Source organism: Eretmochelys imbricata, chromosome 2, assembly GCF_965152235.1.
Source record: "Eretmochelys imbricata isolate rEreImb1 chromosome 2, rEreImb1.hap1, whole genome shotgun sequence".
Taxonomy (NCBI): Eukaryota; Metazoa; Chordata; order Testudines; family Cheloniidae; genus Eretmochelys; species Eretmochelys imbricata.
Genome location: NC_135573.1, coordinates 137,984,172 through 138,004,728, shown reverse-complemented (window position 1 = coordinate 138,004,728; position 20,557 = coordinate 137,984,172). Strand labels below are relative to the sequence as shown.

The 20,557-nt window shown below is 44.7% G+C and overlaps 1 protein-coding gene across 1 annotated transcript in view; it reads right to left on the bottom strand.

Moving 5' to 3' along the window:
* DNAH5 (dynein axonemal heavy chain 5) overlaps positions 1-20,557 on the bottom strand; it is a 308,983-nt gene that overhangs the window by 287,366 nt on the left and 1,060 nt on the right. The window lies entirely within an intron of this gene.

Here is a 20,557-nt window from a genome sequence, read left to right as displayed (position 1 = left end):
CTGAAAAATTGCTCACTTTCTCATTTTGTCTGTATGAAATTTTAGTTTGCACTGACTTCGCTAGTGCTTTTTATGTAGCCTGTTGTAAAACTAGGCAAATATATAGATGATTTGATATACCACCTGGAAGACCTCCAGGGGTACATGTACCTTTGACTGAGAACTACTGGGTTACAACTTATTACACTCTAATAAGTCATAGGTGATGGGGTGTACCAGGTGGTCCTACCACACCCAGCCCCAGGAAAGAAGCAGTGAAGGTGTGTCCTCCAGGCCTACCTAGAAAGGCTGCAGGGAAACAGCCAATCAGAGCCCAGCAGGCTCAGGTAAAAGGAGCTGCACGGGGGCGGAGTAGGTTAATTCCTGACTGGGACCTGAAAAGCACAGATAGGGAGCTTGATGCTAGTCACAGGAGCTCAAGAATAAACTCAGAAGGAAGGTTTGGGGGTTCTTGCATTCAGTGAGGCGGGAGAGGAGTTAAGAACCTCAGCCCTGATGTCAGAATGAAGAGAAGGGACTATGTGGGTGTGATGTTATCTGATTAAAATATGACCATATAGATGTTGCTACCATTGTTATACAATTGCAACAAAGCTTGTACAAAGTATGTCATGTAAGGTAAGTTATGATTTGCTGAATATGTTTATCTTATTTGTATGCATGTATCATTTAGTATCTGAAGTTATGAATATTGACTATGTACCTGTATTTCAAATGTTTGCTCCTATGGTAACACCCACAAACTATTTAGCCAGCACATTGTGAAGGGACTATTCAAGTTGAAGGGCCCATCAAAGAACACTTAACTCACAATAGGCCATGGAAGAAACCTATCCACACCTGTCATAAATATAAGGGGAAGGGTAAACCCCTTTGAAATTCCTCCTGGCCAGGGGAAAGCTCCTCTCACCTGTAAAGGGTTAAGAAGCTAAAGGTAACCTCGCTGGCACCTGACCAAAATGACCAATGAGGAGACAAGATACTTTCAAAAGCTGGGAGGAGGGAGAGAAACAAAGGGTCTGGGTCTGTCTGTATGCTGTGCTTGGCCAGGGATAGACCAGGAATGGAGTCTTAGAACTTTTCGTAAGTAATCTAGCTAGGTATGTGTTAGATTATGATTTCTTTAAATGGCTGAGAAAAGAATTGTGCTGAATAGAATAACTATTTCTGTCTGTGTATCTTTTTTGTAACTTAAGGTTTTGCCTAGAGGGGTTCTCTATGTTTTTGAATCTAATTACCCTGTAAGATATCTACCATCCTGATTTTACAGGGGGGATTTCTTCATTTCTATTTACTTCTATTTTCTATTAAAAGTCTTCTTGTAAAAGACTGAATGCTTTTTCATTGTTCTCAGATCCAAGGGTTTGGGTCTGTGGTCACCTATGCAAATTGGTGAGGCTTTTTATCCAACATTTCCCAGGAAAGGGGGGGTGCAAGTGTTGGGAGGATTGTTCATTGTTCTTAAGATCCAAGGGTCTGGGTCTGTAGTCACCTAGGCAAATTGGTGAGGCTTTTTACCAAACCTTGTCCAGGAAGTGGGGTGCAGGGTTTTGGGAAGTATTTTGGGGGGAAAGACGCGTCCAAACAGCTCTTCCCCAGTAACCAGTATTAGTTTGGTGGTGGTAGCGGCCATTCCAAGGACCACGGGTGGAATACTTTGTACCTTGGGGAAGTTTTGACTTAAGCTGGTAAAGATAAGCTTAGGAGGTTTTTCATGCAGGTCCCCACATCTGTACCCTAGAGTTCAGAGTGGGGGAGGAACCTTGACATGGTGGCATAGTGGTGGGATTAACCTGAAATCATTTTGAGATCCAGTTGAGATTTTTTGAACTAGAAATACAGATTTTAAAAAGGAATTTTTTTTTCCTGTGGCTTTGAAGCAGCTTTGAAACTGAAAGCATCTTGGGTTTTCCCTGCTTTGTGGCCAAGCAGAGACAAAAGGGGATTATCTTGTGAATTGCAGGTTTTCTTTGCCTGGAGGCAGGGTACTTAACTCCTGCAGGGAAATTCACAGTCTTCCAACCCAGAGGTTTTTTTTTTTTCTTTTCTTCCTAAAAGTAAATAGGGGGTGTGTGTTCTACCCATTTGCTTTTTCTTTGGGCTGGGTAAGCAGGTTTCCAAGTAGTTTGGAGGTTTTTTGCTTTAAGTTGGGCCCAGAACAGAGACAAGGGAATTGTCTTTTTCTGTAGGCTGACAATCACTATCAGAGAATAGGTATTCTATTCCAGCACAGCAAAATTTTACAGCCAAGTTTTGTTTGTTTATTTCTAAACCTCGGGTGTAAAGTTAGTTAAAAACAGAGAGGTTAGAATGACCAAATCCTCAGCTCGACTACAGCTGGAATTAGCCAAATTTCAGGCTGAGGAAAGACAAAGGGAACATGAAAGACAGATAGAACTCATGCGGCTGAAGAAGGAACAAGAAAGGGAGGCAGAACAACACCAAGCGGCTGCTCACAGGAGAGCTATGGAAGCGAGGGACAAAGAACTGGAGGAGAAGGAAAAAGAGAGGAAGTATGTGGAGGAGATGGAGAAGATAAAGGCTCAGCAGAATATCCCAACAAACCCTAGTAATCCTTCTCCAAGTACCACTTCCCATCCCAGAAAGTTCCCCACCTACAAGGCAGGCGATGATACTGAGGCCTTCCTAGAAAACTTCGAAAGGGCCTGCCTTGGATACAACCTCTCTACTGACCAGTACATGGTAGAGCTGAGGCCGCAGCTCAGTGGACCCTTAGCTGAGGTGGCAGCTGAAATGCCTAAAGAACACATGAACAAGTATGAACTGTTTAAATCCAAGGCGAGAGTCAGAATGGGGATAACACCCGAGCAGTCTCGTCGGAGGTTCAGAGCCCTAAGGTGGAAACCAGACATGTCATTTACCCGACATGCCTACCACATTGTGAAACATTGGGATGCCTGGATATCAGGAGCAAGTGTTGAATCTCCAGTAAATTTGCCCTTCCTAATGCAAATGGAACAGTTCTTAGAGGGTGTTCCTGAGGAAATAGAAAGATACATCCTAGATGGGAAACCCAAAACTGTAATCGAGGCAGGAGAGATTGGAGCCAGATGGGTGGAGGTGGCAGAGAAGAAGAAAACTGGTCGCAGTTGGAGCGGAGACCAGAAGGGACCACCCCAGACCACACCCTATTACCGGGGGCCGCCCAAGGCCCCACCTACCTCCCAAAGAACCCTCCAGACCCCTTATCGTCCTGCCACCCCGTTCTCCAGCAACCCTCCTCGCCCCAGTGACCCGTCAGCTGGACGATGTTTTAAATGTAACGAGCTGGGGCATGTAAAGGCCAACTGCCCCAAGAACCCCAACAGATTACAGTTCATTGCACCGGAATCACACCAGAGGTCCACAGGCCCAGATACTTCCCAGATACCCTTAGAGCGGAGGGAAACTGTGAGTGTGGGCGGGAAGAAGGTCACCGCGTGGAGGGACACCGGAGCACAAGTGTCAGCTATCCATGCTTCCTTAGTGGACCCCAATTTAATCAACCCAGAGATCCAAGTGACGATTCAACCCTTCAAGTCCAACTCTTTCAATTTGCCTACAGCCAAGTTGCCTGTCCAGTACAAGGGCTGGTCAGGAATGTGGACTTTTGCAGTCTATGATGATTATCCCATCCCCATGCTGTTGGGGGAAGACTTGGCCAATCATGTGAAGCAGGCCAAGAGGGTGGGAACGGTCACCCGCAGCCAGGCTAAACAAGCCGTGAGGCCTAGCTCTGTTCCGGAAACTGCTATCAGGACCCAGTCAGAGGTGATGGACCTGGACCTTAGGCCAATGTCTGCAACAGCAGTAGTGGATCCAGTCCCAGAGACCCAGACGGAACCAGTCCCAGAACCGGAACCAGCCGAACAACCAACACCAGACCCTGTGTCAGCACTGAATCCAGTACTTGCAACCTCAACACCAGAGGGCCCCACTGAACCTGAACTGGCAGCAGCCGATAACCCTACACAAGAGGCTCAGCCGGAGCCTGAATCCCAACATAGTGCACCAGCGGAGAGCGGTTCACAGTCAACAGAAACAGCTCCATCCCCTATATTGCTTCCAGAGGGACCAAGCCTAGGTCCACAATCCAATGAGGGACTGATGTCTCCAGCATCAAGGGAACAGTTCCAGACCGAACAGGAAGCAGATGAAAGCCTCCAGAGAGCTTGGACGGCGGCACGGAGCAACCCACCGCCTCTCAGCTCTTCTAATCGATCCAGGTTTGTTGGAGAAAGAGGACTTTTATACAAGGAAACTCTTTCTGGTGGACACCAGGAAGACTGGCATCCTCAGAGACAGTTGGTAGTTCCAACTAAATACCGGGCCAAGCTCTTGAGCTTAGCCCACGATCACCCTAGTGGCCATGCTGGGGTGAACAGGACCAAAGACCGTTTGGGGGGGTCATTCCACTGGGAGGGAATGGGCAAGGATGTTTCTACCTATGTCCAGTCTTGTGAGGTGTGCCAAAGAGTGGGAAAACCCCAAGACCAGGTCAAAGCCCCTCTCCAGCCACTCCCCATCATTGAAGTTCCATTTCAGCGAGTAGCTGTGGATATTCTGGGTCCTTTTCCGAAAAAGACAGCCAGAGGAAAGCAGTACATACTGACTTTCATGGATTTTGCCACCCGATGGCCGGAAGCAGTAGCTCTAAGCAACACCAGGGCTAAAAGTGTATGCCAGGCACTAGCAGACATTTTTGCCAGGGTAGGTTGGCCCTCCGACATCCTCACAGATGCAGGGACTAATTTCCTGGCAGGAACTATGAAAAACCTTTGGGAAGCTCATGGGGTAAATCACTTGGTTGCCACTCCTTACCACCATCAAACAAATGGCATGGTGGAGAAGTTTAATGGAACTTTGGGGGCCATGATACGTAAATTCGTAAATGAGCACTCCAATGATTGGGACCTAGTGTTGCAGCAGTTGCTCTTTGCCTACAGAGCTGTACCACATCCCAGTTTAGGGTTTTCCCCATTTGAACTTGTATATGGCCGTGAGGTTAAGGGGCCATTGCAGTTGGTGAAGCAGCAATGGGAGGGATTTACACCTTCTCCAGGAACTAACATTCTGGACTTTGTAACCAACCTACAAAACACCCTCCGAACCTCTTTAGCCCTTGCTAAAGAAAACTTACAGGATGCTCAAAAAGAGCAAAAAGCCTGGTATGATAAACATGCCAGAGAGCGTTCCTTCAAAGTAGGAGACCAGGTCATGGTCTTAAGGGCGCTCCAGGCCCATAAAATGGAAGCATCGTGGGAAGGGCCATTCACGGTCCAGGAGCGCCTGGGAGCTGTTAATTATCTCATAGCATTCCCCACCTCCAACCGAAAGCCTAAGGTGTACCATATTAATTCTCTAAAGCCCTGTTATTCCAGAGAATTAAAGGTTGGTCAGTTTACAGCCCAGGGAGAAGATGATGCTGAGTGGCCTGAAGGTGTCTACTACGAAGGGAAATGTGCTGGTGGTGTGGAAGAGGTGAACCTCTCCATGACCCTTGGGCGTATGCAGCAACAGCAGATCCAGGGGCTGTGCACTAGCTACGCGCCAACGTTCTCAGCCACCCCAGGACTGACTGAACGGGCATACCACTCCATTGACACAGGTAATGCTCACCCGATTAGAGTCCAACCTTACCGGGTGTCTCCTCAAGCTAAAACTGCTATAGAACGGGAGATCCAGGATATGTTACAGATGGGTGTAATCCGCCCCTCTGAAAGTGCATGGGCATCTCCAGTGGTTCTAGTTCCCAAACCAGATGGGGAAATACGTTTTTGCGTGGACTACCGTAAGCTAAATGCTGTAACTCGCCCAGACAACTATCCAATGCCACACACAGATGAACGGTTAGAGAAACTGGGACGGGCCCAGTTCATCTCTACCTTGGACTTAACAAAGGGGTACTGGCAGGTACCGCTAGATGAATCTGCCAAGGAAAGGTCAGCCTTCATCACACATCTCGGGCTGTATGAATTTAATGTACTCCCTTTCGGGCTGCGAAATGCACCCGCCACTTTCCAAAGACTTGTAGATGGTCTCCTAGCGGGATTAGGAGAATATGCAGTCGCCTACCTTGACGATGTGGCCATATTTTCGGATTCCTGGGCAGACCACCTGGAACATCTACAAAAAGTCCTTGAGCGCATAAGGGAGGCAGGACTAACTGTTAAGGCTAAGAAGTGTCAAATAGGCCTAAACAGAGTGACTTACCTTGGACACCAGGTGGGTCAAGGAACTATCAGCCCCCTACAGGCCAAAGTGGATGCTATCCAAAAGTGGCCTGTCCCAAAGTCAAAGAAACAGGTTCAATCCTTCTTAGGCTTGGCCGGTTATTACAGACGATTTGTACCGCACTACAGCCAAATCGCTGCCCCACTGACAGACCTAACCAAAAAGAAACAGCCAAATGCTGTTCAGTGGACCGGAAAGTGTCAGAAGGCCTTTAACAAGCTTAAAGCGACACTTATGTCTGACCCTGTACTAAGGGCCCCAGACTTTGACAAACCGTTCCTAGTAACCACAGATGCATCCGAGCGTGGTGTGGGAGCAGTTTTAATGCAAAAAGGACCTGATCAAGAATTCCACCCTGTAGTGTTTCTCAGCAAAAAACTGTCTGAGAGGGAAAGCAACTGGTCAGTCACTGAAAAAGAATGTTATGCCATTGTCTACGCTCTGGAAAAGCTACGCCCATATGTTTGGGGACGGCGTTTCCACCTGCAAACCGACCATGCTGCACTGAAGTGGCTTCACACAGTCAAAGAAACTAACAAAAAACTTCTTCGGTGGAGTTTAGCTCTCCAAGATTTTGATTTCGACATCCAACACATCTCAGGAGCTTCTAACAAAGTGGCTGATGCACTCTCCCGTGAAAGTTTCCCAGAATCAACTGGTTAAAATCGTCCTTAAGATGTGGAAAATATTGTTAGTCTTTATGTACTTGGTAGTATATTTACAGATGCATGTGTCTTATTAACTCTGTTTTTCCTAGAGCTCCAGGAAGAAATCCCAGCCAGTGTTTCACCCTAGCTGAGATTTGGGGGGCGTGTCATAAATATAAGGGGAAGGGTAAACCCCTTTGAAATTCCTCCTGGCCAGGGGAAAGCTCCTCTCACCTGTAAAGGGTTAAGAAGCTAAAGGTAACCTCGCTGGCACCTGACCAAAATGACCAATGAGGAGACAAGATACTTTCAAAAGCTGGGAGGAGGGAGAGAAACAAAGGGTCTGGGTCTGTCTGTATGCTGTGCTTGGCCAGGGATAGACCAGGAATGGAGTCTTAGAACTTTTCGTAAGTAATCTAGCTAGGTATGTGTTAGATTATGATTTCTTTAAATGGCTGAGAAAAGAATTGTGCTGAATAGAATAACTATTTCTGTCTGTGTATCTTTTTTGTAACTTAAGGTTTTGCCTAGAGGGGTTCTCTATGTTTTTGAATCTAATTACCCTGTAAGATATCTACCATCCTGATTTTACAGGGGGGATTTCTTCATTTCTATTTACTTCTATTTTCTATTAAAAGTCTTCTTGTAAAAGACTGAATGCTTTTTCATTGTTCTCAGATCCAAGGGTTTGGGTCTGTGGTCACCTATGCAAATTGGTGAGGCTTTTTATCCAACATTTCCCAGGAAAGGGGGGGTGCAAGTGTTGGGAGGATTGTTCATTGTTCTTAAGATCCAAGGGTCTGGGTCTGTAGTCACCTAGGCAAATTGGTGAGGCTTTTTACCAAACCTTGTCCAGGAAGTGGGGTGCAGGGTTTTGGGAAGTATTTTGGGGGGAAAGACGCGTCCAAACAGCTCTTCCCCAGTAACCAGTATTAGTTTGGTGGTGGTAGCGGCCATTCCAAGGACCACGGGTGGAATACTTTGTACCTTGGGGAAGTTTTGACTTAAGCTGGTAAAGATAAGCTTAGGAGGTTTTTCATGCAGGTCCCCACATCTGTACCCTAGAGTTCAGAGTGGGGGAGGAACCTTGACAACACCTGATGGACTTTCATGTGTGGATGTTCTAGCTAGAGTATGGGTAATAGCTGCCCGGCCTCAGCAAAGCGTACAAGGGCATGGGACTAGATCATGTTACTAAACCATGTGATAAGAACAGATTTAAGAATTTTATTAAGATGATGTTAAATAAAAAAAAACGGTACAGAGTTTAAGCATAGAAGTTTCTGGTTATCAGGGAATAAGGTACAGATTATCAAGGGGTGCGAAATTCGGTTTAGGATCGGATGGCATAAGGAATACATAACCTGAAATATCCCCAATTGGGGGTAAAAGGTTAACGGGTCAAAGTACAGACATTGAGGTCTGAGGGTATATTGTTCATATAATGGCTATGTTCAGGTGTGGAGTATAATGAGTGGATACAATGATGAGGATGGATTGTCCCTCATTTGGTGAGATTTAAAATTCAGTGAGTTTATGGTTCCAGATTATATGGTCCAATGGAAAAAGTCTCTTGGTCCCTTTCTTGTAGTTGATGCACGATGTCGTTCCGGCTCACGCCTCCTGGTACGGTCGGTGGCCAGTGATGTGTTTGATGTAGATGTCCCTGGACCATCGGATGGTGTCCAAGACCATGAGGTGCCGGATGAGCCATGCATAGCGCTGACAGATCCCACAGGTCCGCAGCACAAGCTCATTGCAACTAAACTCCATCTCGTTACCTGTATTTTTCCACACGTTGTGCTGAAGGCTTTGTCTGAAACAATGTATTTCCCTCCACATGGCAAAAGCTATAGAAGGCCCTGGAAACATCTCCATTTTGCCTTTTTCCTGCTCTGATCTCTGTACTATGGACTCAGACTAATGGAAGCATTCTAACCAAGAGACTGAGGACCTTCCAATGATTTGGGAGCAACCAGACTTAACCAGGTAGCAGTTTATGCCATCACTGCTTTTGCAAGCCTGATCTAAGAACTCTTTACAACACAAAAGCTCCCCATTTCTAATATGAAACTGATCTCAAAACTGTATTCATATCTGTAGTATTATGATCTTTTAATCAACTCATTCTCTCCTTTCTTTTTTAATAAATTTTAAATTTTTCTAATTTCTAATAAATTTTAGAGTTCGGAGGTGAAAGTAAGCCGGTCTGGTATGGTGTACCGGCAAGAGCCGGTATGCCGTGCCAGACCGGACTGGCTTCCCCAGAGGTGATTTAAACAGCCCGGGGCTCCAGCTGCTGCAGGGAGCCCCGGGCCCTTTACATCACTGCTGGATCTTCGGCAGTGGGGCTTGGGCGGCACTTCAAAGGGCCCAGGGCTCCCCGCAGCAGCTGGAGCCCCTGGCCCTTTAAATCACCGCTGGAGCCCTGCCGCCGCTACCCTGGGGCTCTGGCAGCAGGGCTCCGGCAGCGATTTAAAAGGCCGAGCCCCGCTGCTGGAGCTCCAGCAGTGATGTAAAGGGCCCTAAGCCTGTGGTAGCGTTGGCCGGAGCCCCAGGGCCTTTAATCCACCCTGAGCTCCCAGCCACCTCTGCAGCTGGTAGCTCCAGGGTCATTTAAAGGCCCTTGAGCTCCCAGCCAAAACCAGAGCCACGGGGCCTTTAAATCTTGATTTAAACGCCCCACCTCTTCTGATTGGGGCCACGCTTCTTCCGGTTGAGGCCACGCCCCCACTCAGGACTCCGGCATACCAGTAAGTCCTTGAAGTTTCTTTCACCCCTGGTTTAGTTCATAAGAATTGGCTGTAACCATGTATTTGGGCAGGATTTGAAATATTCATTAACCTGGGAGGTCATGTGCCCAATTCTTTAGAATTGGTAGAACTTTCTGGGTGGAAAACACAAGGATGGGTTACTTTAAGGGAACTGTATTTTGGCTTCTATGTAACCAGTAAGGTATTGTAGCTGTTCTGTTGCAGCTTGGTGGATCTAAGTATTAGAATAACCACCAGCTTTGGGGATTGTCTGCCCCATTCTTTGGGGTTTGCTCTAGTTGAGTAACCTCAGAGTGGCTCCCCAGTCACAGTGGAGGAAAAGGCCTAGGGAACTGCAGCAGCAAACTGAAAGAAGCAGTATGTGGCTGCTGTGCATAGGGTCCTTGGGCTGGGACCTGGAGTAGTGAAGTGGCTTAAGCCCAGAGAAGGGGACAAGGCTCTATTGGGAAGCTCAAGTGAAGGGCAGGACTTAAAGGAACCAGGGCTGAAGGCCCTGGGAAAAGTAGGCCAATGGTTGCAGTTGGACTCTTTCTTAAAGGCCTGAGAAAGGGGCTAGATTTAGAGGGCCCAGAGACAGGGCTGAAGACTCTAGTAAGGACAAACTGTGTGTTGAACTTTTGTTACCTTGGAAGGGGTTCATTCATAATTTTCATGGTGTGAGTGAGCCAGAAGGCTGAGCCACTGAAGACCTGCCCAGGGAGGGCAACAACCTACAGGGGTGCCAGAACCAAGAAAGATTGCAGCACCACACACAGCTAATAAGAGGCACTCAGGAAGTATGTCCCCTATCACTCCATAAATCCAGTGTCTTTATTAAGACTATGAGCTTTAGTGTATAGCAAAGTTATGAATTCAAGCTCCCAGGCTTTGCTTTTTTTTTTTTTTTGGGGGGGGGGGAGTGTTGTGCAGGTTTCTTTGAAGATGAGGACAGAGGTCAGATATGGTCAGATCATTTTTTGAAAAGTGTTTGCCCATGGGTGACAGTGGGTTTTGTCTTAATTTTCTGTGTGCACTCATTCAAGAGTGGTGATTTTCTGGTTTCAACCACAACTGTAGTTGGGGTTCTTAATGTACTAGGTGAGGTACACCATATATTGTGATAGGCATGTGTAGGATTCATGGATTTTAAAGTCTGATGTGGGGGGTGTTGATCCTTGTAGCAGTGGAGATAGGTCTGCATGTTTTACATCTTTTCTGGCAGGGTCTGGTGCTGCTCTGAGTTGATGGATCCTGGTCTGTGGGGAGATTGCTTCTGATGAGGTTGTGGAGTCTGAAAGCCAGAAGTGGGGGTCCCCATCAAGTATGGGCTGTAGTTGTTTGAAAATATACCTTTATAGGTGGGGTGGTAGGTGACAACTAGAGGTACAAAGTCAGAGGGGTTTTTCCCTTGTCTTCCATATAGCTAGCTTTAGCATTTTTCAGCGGTAATGCAAGGAATTTACATGCCTGTATTCTGTAAGACATTTGCTTCAGCCGTTACCATAAAGCTTGAGGCCTATGAACTTTGGCACAGATAAACTTCCCTAAGTTTTGGAGGCCTGGAAATAGTGTGTAAGGGGGAATTTTGTCCACAACACCACCAACTAACCACAGGAACATGAGCTAACACCAGCTTTTGGATAAAACATCTGCAGGTGTCCAACCACAAGAGTGCTATGGTGACAAATTGACGTGTATATATAAGTTGAGATCATAAACGTACTATTCTAGAGAAGAAGGACATCCCAATGTTCATAGGGTGAGGAAATACAAATAAGGAAGATGAGAGAAACTCCTACTGAATATGCATTAGACATAATGGCATCAGCATAACATATTATAAAAGTTGTATCCCAGCCTCTGTGTGGGAGAAGAGAGATATAGCCCTTTGGAGGTGCCAGGATCATGGCTACTGGTGATGATGAGGAAGGTAATAGTGATGAGAAAGAGAATGGCTAACACTTCAGGTTGTTCTGCAAGGGATGGTAGGAGTATCTGGATGTGCAGATGTACATTCTGTATTCTCTGTCTACCTTATTGTGTTAGAGTGCTTGTGACTTTGCTAAATGTATTAATAAACTATTGTAAATATAGAAAGGTTCCTAGAGTGCGAGTATCGGAACTCTATACATCAGGATTCCCCACTATATAGTAATTTTAATAATACTGGGCCTGATCTTGGCACAAGAACCTGTCAAACCTCAGTGATAACTGGGACTGCTTAAGTAATCAATCTAATTAATACATAATCTATAGATCAGATTACATCCTGTATGCATGTGCTCTCGGGATATTTGGATGGCCCATTCCATAATGCAATCCATTTCTCTGGTGGAGTGTCCTTGTTTGGTGAAGGTGGTTTTAAGTGTGTCAAGGTGTCTGTCCTGGACTTTGTCGTCAGAGCATGTTCTGTGGCATCGGTGAGCCTGGCTATAGATAAGATTTCTTGGGGCAGTTACCAGATCTCTGATAAGTGTGTGATTTGTGGGTTTCTTACCTACAGTCTATCTGTAGGGTTCCATTGCTGAAGCTGATCATGGTGTCCAGAAAGCTGATGCTGGTGTGGGGTGTTAATGAGTCACTTCACCTTGAAACGTCCTTTAGAATGCATACTAACTACTTATCCTAAACTCAGAGGTGAAAGTAAGCCAATACACCCCAGTATGGCATACCGGTAAGAGCCGGTGCGCCGTACCAGGACCAGCTTTCCCAGATAGCAATTTAAAGCTCTGGGGTAGCAGTGGCGGGGCTGCAGTGGGGATTTAAAGGGCCCCGGAGCTCCAGCCACTGCTGCTGCCCCGGCCCTTTAAATCCCCGCCGCCGCTACCCCAGGACTCGGGCACCAGGGCTCAGGCGGGGATTTAAAGGGCTGGGGCGGTAGCGGGGGCTGGAGCTCCAGGGCCCTTTAAATCCCCACCTAAGCCCTGGTGCCAAAGCCCTAGGGTAGCAGTGGCGGGGCTCTGGCTGAGATTTAAAGGGCCCCGGAGCTCCAGCCCCCACTACCGCCCCGGAGCCCTTTAAATCCCCACCTGAGCCCTGCTGCCTGAGCCCTGGGGTAGCAGCGGTGGGGCTCAGGCGGGGATTTAAAGGGCCCCAGAGGGGATTTAAAGGGCCCCAGCGCTCCAGCCGCCGCTATCACCCGGGGACTTTAAATCCCCGCCGGAGCCCTGCTGCCAAAGCCCTAGGGTAGCGGCGGTGGGGCTCCAGAGTGGATTTAAAGGGCCGGGGCGGGTAGCGGCAGCTGGAGCCCCAGGGCCCTTTAAATCCCCAAGGGAGCCCGTCCACCGCTACCCCAGGGCTCAGGGAGCAGGGCTCAGGCAGGGATTTAAAGGGTTCGGGGCTCCGGCAGCCGCTACCACAGTGGAGTCCCAGGCCCTTTAAAGCTCTGCCAGGGCCCAGAGGTAGTGGTGGCAGCCGGGAGCCCCCAGAGCTCCTCGGTGATTTAAAGGCCCGGGGCTCCTCTGCAGTTGGTAGCTCAGGGGTGATTTAAAGGGCCCCGGGCTCCCAGCCGCCACTACCGCAGCTGGAGCCCTGGCCCTTTAAATCAAGATTTAAGAAGCCCGGGGATTTAAGGTCCCGCCTCTTCTGGTTAAGGCCACGCCTCCTCTGGTTGAGGCCACGCCCCCTGCTCAGGACTCCGGTGTACCAGTAAGTCCTCTAACTTACTTTCACCCCTGGCTATTTGTTCCCCCTGGCATTTAGCTGTGACACAGGGTACCTTGCCCAGAGCTGAAGAGCTCTCAATCAGTCAAAAACGTTTTTCTCACCAACAGAAGTTTGTCCAATAAAAGATATTACCTCACCCACCTTGTCTCTCTAATATCCTCGGACCGACCAGGCTACAACACTGCAAACATACAATACATCACAGGGAAAGAAGATGCCAATGCTCTGAACAGCATGTCCAAGTGGGTCACTTTCAAAATCATCCTGAGTACCAGTGGCAATTAAAATAAGGGTTGTATAAGAGGTACTTGTTCCTGACCACGTATTGCTGGTCCATGTTGGCTATTAGACCTACAGACAGGTTTCTAAGTTTGGTCTGGTATTTGAGATGTTGTAGAAGTGACTAAAAGGGTTCCAGTGACTTGACTTAAGCAAAGCTTTTTAATTGGAATTTCCTTTACTTCACTATTACATATAGTCAAGATGATCTACTAGTTTGTCTTGCTTCTTATTTCAGAGAGAAAAACAGACCTGCCCTTTCCTTCTCTGTATTCATGTTTGTCTATTTTATAACTGTTACCCCCACCCACCCTAACGCATCTATGTAGTATATCAAGTTGAAAATTTGACAAGTTGAAAAACTGTGTAACTGCATAATTCTATTAGATATCCTGTGAAACACGATAGTTAGAAACATATACTAGCTATAAATTTACTTTTCTACACTTTCCATTCTGTTTGTGTGAAAATCAATTACATAAACCCATTTTACATCAAGTGGGCTTTTAAATGCTAACTTTACATTAACAGACTCCAATTAAATAATAAAACAAAACATTTTACTCTATGGTCATAGGTGCTGGGGCAACCAGAATGACCTACACACCCAAAAATGGGGCAGATATTGGGCGTTAAAATTGCCTCATTAACTGTATCTTAAGCATTCACATTTAGTGCAAAGTGTGACTTACCTATCTTATTCACATACATCAAATGAAATTAATTTTGGAAGTTCTGTAGTCATGTTTCTACTTATTTTTAATAAGCCTACATTAACATTTTCTACACTACAACTGTCTAGGGTTTATGCAGGACCCTTTGGTAAGTAAGGCACAATTCCTTACCTGTACTAATTAGCAAAGATAAGTAAGCCTTTACATATCTGAATTTGTTTTAATTAACATCTAGTTATTTCAGCTAAAGACTTCATAAAGACCCTTATTAAAATAAGGTGCTCTTAATTTGTAATACAAATTGTAAAAGTATCCACACACTTCCACTGCAGCTACAGGTTTAAATTCCAACCAGCTTAGGTATTTTGGGTCCCATTTCTACATAGACACTCAGATTAGTGTTTAGCCAATACTAGCAACTTCTAGAGAAAAGATGCAACACAAGGGGCCAGAAGATACTTTTCACCAGCTGTGGGCTCTTTTCTTGGTTAGCATACAAGATACTGGATGTTCCTCCTTCCCCCTTTAATGTAGCCTGTTGCCCATAATACATATTGCTCACCATGTACTGCTATCCTGAGTATCCCAGGGAAACTCTACTGTTCTTCTAGATGTAACCGGTGTACAATAGTTTCTTACATTTAGCAGCTATTTCATGATTTTACTTCCGTGTTCCGCTGAGCTCAGCAGTCCTTCTGCTCAGAGCTAGAATGCATTTTTTTTTTTTTTTATTGCCCTGCTATTTGGATGCTCAACCTCTTTCCCTCTGTATTCCATGTGACTTCACCTATGATAGATTCAGTTCTAGGTTCCACATACACCCTTGTTCTTTGACATTCTAACAGATCATAAACTGCACAGAAAGATGAGTATCAATCCTTCGGCCTGGACTACACTAGAAAATTAGGTCAGCATAACTACATTGCTCAGGGGTGTGACACAGCCACACCCCTAAGTGGAATAGTTAAGCCAACCGAAGTCCCCATGTAGACAGCACTTGGTTGACAGAAGTATTCTTCCATTGATCTAGCTACTACCTCACAAAAGTGGATTACCGACACCATCAGGAAAATCCCTCCTCTAGGCATAGATTGTCTACACTGCAGTGGCACACCTGTGCCGCTGCAGCATTTTAAATGTAGACAAGCCCTTAACATAGCACTGCCACTATGACCAATACTGTGGTTTATACCACTTTCTCCCTTTGAGTTCCTACATCTTGCAGGGATCAACTACATACAGTGTTAATTGCAAGGATGGCAACCTAGCTCACAACTCTCTATAAACAACCTAGCTCAACTCTCTATAACTCTAACAGAAATAAAGTAGTCCAGTAGTTGGTTAACTGCTTGTGATGTTATATGGATTTAAATATGACTATATCATTGTTGCTACCACTATTATACAATTGCAACAAAGCTTGTACAAAGTATATCATGTAAGGTGTCAATGGAAAAATTATGGTTTGCTGAATAGGATTATCCTGTTTGTATGCATGTATCATTGTAGTATCTGAAGTTATGAATATTGACCACATACCTGTATTTCAAATGTTTGCTCCTGTGATAACACCCACAAGGCAGTTTTACATAAGTCTAGCCAGCACATTGTGAATGGAGTATTCTAGTTGATGGCCCATCAAGAAACACAATGGGCCATGGAAGAAGCTTATCCCTACCTAATGGACTTTCCTGGGGACGTTCCAACCAGAATATGGGTAATGGCCACTGCTATGACTCATCCAAGTAGGCACGGACATGTGACTAGATCATCTGGTACTAATCCATCTTGTGCCTGTACTTTTTCATAAACTATGCTAAGGGCTTTGCTTAGAACAATGTGTTTCCCGCCACCTGATAGAAGCTAAAAAAGGCTCTGGAAGTATCTCCATTTTGCCTTTTTCCTGCTCTGCTCTCTGGATTATGAATTTATACTAATGGGAGCATTCTAACCAAGGGACTAAGGACATTCCAATCATTTGGAAGCAACCAGAGGCTTAACACGCCAGAAGTTATCACTGCTTCAAGCCTGATCCAAAAACTTTGCAGTTGTTGTAGGTATTTGATTCCTTTAACCGATTTTAACTCTCACCTCTTATCTAATATCTAAAGGTTTATTTATGCTAAAGGATTGGCAATAGGGTGATTATTGGGTAAGAGCTAAGTTATATATGGACCTGGATATGTGGCTGGTCCTTTGGGATCAGAAGAACCCTTTGGTTGATTAAATTGGTTTTAAATAACCACTCATCATTAAGGTTACTGTCTGGGTGTTGAAACAAGGACTTGAATACCTAAAGAGGCTGCAGTTCTGACTTCTTGTTAGCCAGTGGGGTGAGACAGAAGTTTACTTTTGTTGCTGGTTTGGTATATTGTATGGAAGAATAACCACCAGTTTGGAGGTGTATCTGCCCTATTTCTCAGCAGTTTGTCCTGAATTTGGTATTCTCAGTTGTGACCCTTCTTATGGAGGTTTTGTAGCCTGTTCTCGGTACTTGAACCTAGGCCTAAAGGCAATCAAGTCATGTAAATTGTGTGTGGATTAAAAGCCACAGTGTCTCCCTCAACTCTGTGCGAAGAAGCATGAACCAAATGTTAAAACCCAGTCTATTGGGGGGGCTGTATTAAGAGACCAGAAGCCCAAATCTCCACCACATTAGACCCTACACAGGTGTCAATTGTCTATCCAGTGGATTGTTCTGTTTATAAAGCTGGCTTTGAACAGCAACGCTGCCGTCTCCTCAACTGTAGTGCAGCTACTTGCAGGCCTACAAACAATTAAAGCACCAAAATCTCCAGTTCATGGCTCCACCTTCTCACTGAACTGATTAAGAAATAACACACTACAAAATATATTCAGTATTATCTAGTGTGGTGAAAGTGGAATATTCATATGGCTGTCTTTCAAAGCAGATCATATGAAAGTGAAAAGTTGATTTCTAGACAGAAAGGTAGTTGGAAAAAACATTTAAGGGCTTTCTAGCAGAAATCAATGCACATATCCCGCCTACTCTGGCCTCTGCTTTTGACCATTTTACCTTTAATCACTTTTGTAATCTAATTCCCAAGATCACACCTAAGCTTTGAAAGAAATGAGTACTCATTTAGCTCACTGATAAAGCTCTTTTTAACATTCATAACTACTTGGAATGATTTTCTATAAAACTTCTCTGCTGAAATACAGTAAAATAATGTTGCCAAGATCATATAAATTTCACTCAATCCCAAAGCCCAGGCATCTTAGTCTTGTCACTTCTCAACACTTACCTGGTCAATGATTTCAGTGTTTGATTTTTATTTCCTCTGTTCTAATTGGAGGCTGTGTTTCTGCTTATGTTGCAAGTTCTTTGGGGTAGGGAGTGTTTTTTCTGTGGATGAGTACAATCCTTTCACCATAGGACTGTAGTCCTGATTGGGAACCCTGGACACTACTACAATACCAACAGTGATATGTTTTGGTAGCTAGTTGACTCTGGATAGTCATTTTGGTACAGCAGCAAGTCTCTCATGTACCAAATGATTCAAGAACCACTACTGAAACATTCACAGATATCATAATCAAGTTCAATTTGGCACTTAACAGCAATATGCATTGCCAGACAAAGTGACCTAAATGCATACATGACCTTCAGTTCTGAAAGGCAACTACATTCTGTAGTTTTAATGAGTAAAATTTGGCCCACCTGAAAACTATTGTAATTACATCTATTTTAATAAATCTGTTTTTAGAAACTATTTATTTTGCAATGCTTATATAAAAGTAATTCCACACCCCCACAGGTTAGATCTGCTACCACTGAGGCCTTGATTTGAGGATGGCTGTGAATTCTTAAACATATTCAACCACCAGTAGGCCTGGGCACTGAACTGTGTGTAGTTGGTATCTTCAACAGCTTTGCCTGTTACCTTCAGTAATTTCTCATCTCTAGCACCAGTGAGCCATTAGTGTTATAGTATAATATACTGACAAAAGAGGACTCATTTTCCTTCACCCCGCAGCTGCACAACCAGGAGGACTAAGGAAAAGCAAGATAATATACCCCAACATTTGAACAGCACCACAACTTAAAAGGGCAAGTTTAACTGAAAGTAAAGAGATAAAAAGAGGGAAAAAATGACATCTGCCCCCAACTACCAACTGAAGTTAGTGGGTTTGCACAGACTAACTGTGAGAACAGTTTGTGGCAGGTTAGACTAGATATTAGACAAATCTTACAGAGAATATTGGACAGTGGAGAAGTTTTCCGAGTTAAGAAAAGGAAGCCCCTATCACTTGACAGATTTAAAGTTTAGATAGGAGAGACCCTGTAGTGAACCTGCACTTGCAGAGGATGGACTCCATAAACAGATCTGTTTTTATCTGTGACTGTAGACAAACATTAGGTCAACCAGTATTTAATTGTTTTCTGGCATCCCCCAATCCTTATCTAGTCATGCTTAAGAAAGCAATGTATTAGTAATACTTTTGGACTGCTGAGGTCTCATTGGATGCAGTTGGCCTTATGAACTATCATCACCTTGCTGTTTGATGAAAGGTAGTCATGTGAGTATCCATTAAAAGCCTTAGGCTGTAAATCTTGATATTCATCAGCCTTCCTGATTATACATACTGTTGGGCCCTGGACAAAAGGAAAAGTTAATTGAATTAGTTTAGCCTGAAAGTCTCACTTGAAGTCTAACCATGCAAAGGTCTGTATAAGTAACTGATTTCAAGGCTTATGTCAACAAAACTAAGGGCCAAGCAACTGCCATGGCAGCAAATAGTCATAAACCTGACCACATCAGCATAAATTTGGAGGCTAATTGATTTTTTTTTTTTTTTTTTTTTAAGAGCTCCCTGGAGGAGTTGACAGCCTTTTGGATTATCAGATTGTGATAAACCCATATGGATATCTTGTCTTCAATATCTGCCCCTCCGCTTGAGGGTGCTCTCAAGAACCCCTTTCTTCAAGAGTTATTACAATAAGATCTCTGAAGTTATCCTGTTTTAAATGGTTCAACTTCTGGGGATTAAAACCAAGCTGCAGTTACTGAACCTAGCTGACCTTTATAGAGTGGCTTTGTATACAACTGAAGTTCACTGACAATTCATCACAGTACAACTAGTCATATGAACAAGAGGCAGTAGAGAAAGTGATCCAAAATTGTCTGCTCTCATTTATCTTCGTGCCATTGATATCAAGCCAAATCACAGATGACCACCCTCCCTTGCATTGGGTGAGTTAAGGATACTCCTGGACAGTGCCATCTATCTAGGGATAATCCCCACCCTGTGGTCCAAAGAAATGTGGTGTTGCTATGCTCATGTTGGGGGAGAGGGAATACAGCCTCTTTTGGCAAGGCATGCGAAGTTAGATTTTGTGAGATCTGCTAACCAAAGTAACTAGCAACACAGGAACTGACAGTATCAGATCTCGCAAGCAAAGTGAAAGAAGCCACCCTGCAATAGGCAGTTAAACTTGGATTCGGGGTTGGCTGTTGCATATCTACCACTGCAATGATTAAAATAAAGTTTTGTTATGTCCTACCATAAGAAAATTTTAAATAGCTTTTTAGGACTTCGGTACTTGGTGATTTTCTTTTATACCCTGCTACACCCTTTTTTTTTTTTTTTTTTGTCTCAATGACATTGTGGTCATGAGTTCCACAGACAAATGCATTGGGTAAAGTAGTATTTTTAGTTACCAATTAGTTGCCTTTTGGTTTTGTTCACTGCCCCCTTGTTCTAATTTTATCCAAATTAGTGCTCTTATTCATCCTTTATTTCTTTATACTTTCCACTGTCAACCCATTAGGTCTCCCTCTTATGTCCCCCTATTCAAAGGGAAGAATCCTAACTTTTTTCTGTGAGGTTTTTCATTCTAATTGTTCCTGTTGCCATACCCCTACCCCCTTTTCTAAGAAGCCATCCTATTTCTTCTGTACTCAGATATACAATAAGCAAAACTACACACTCCAATATTACACTGGTAACTGATTTACAGAACTTAATAGTTTCATGTTTTTTCCATTCCACTCTTTATATCTATTCCTATGGCATGAAGCTGCCTCCCCCATGGCTGCCCTGTGGTTTCCTGCTGTGCTCTTGAGAGTTCAGCTAAGGTACTCTATCCCTTAGTCTTTTGCACCACCTCCCTTTGCAGATCTATGCTTCCCTGGGCTCCTCTTCCCCTTAAGACTGCCCCCTTTCTTCCAGACAAAGAAGACAGGGTTTCTTCCTACAGCTGCCCCTACTGCTCCTAGCACAGGGAAAGGGAGAGGGTGTGTGTGTATATTACAGCACATGAAAAGATGGGAATTGCAAC